This window comes from Octopus bimaculoides, chromosome 2, assembly GCF_001194135.2.
Source record: "Octopus bimaculoides isolate UCB-OBI-ISO-001 chromosome 2, ASM119413v2, whole genome shotgun sequence".
Classification (NCBI taxonomy): Eukaryota; Metazoa; Mollusca; class Cephalopoda; order Octopoda; family Octopodidae; genus Octopus; species Octopus bimaculoides.
The window spans coordinates 87,633,038-87,633,517 of NC_068982.1; positions in this window are offsets into that span (position 1 = coordinate 87,633,038).

The window sequence follows — 480 nt, forward strand, 5'->3', positions numbered from 1 at the left end:
ATCAAGGAAAAAGTGGGAATAAGGAGTGAGAGAAGACACCTCAGAGCTCAGACAAAGCACATGTGACGCAGACATAAGAAAATGTGTGCACAATAAAATCTTATGCAGAATAATGCATATTTTTTGCCAATATCAGGTGTCAGTAACTATTTACAATTATTGCAAAACTCGAGAAAGATTTATCATTGCATAAATTATTTCTATAGAAAATAACGAATCAATAATGTTTGAGTAATTATTAATAATCAAATGACATTAGTTAAACGTTGTCAAGAGATTGATCAATCACTAAATTTCATTAATAGTTACTTTTTAGAGATCAATGGCTTCAGAAAATTACTATGTGCGGTGTTAATAAAGATGGAAAAAGTAACAGAAATATATTGGTGTTATTTAACATTGTGTCTTTGTGTTTAATATATTAGAGATAAAAGTAATGATAGAGAAAGTAATATATATATATATATATATATATATATA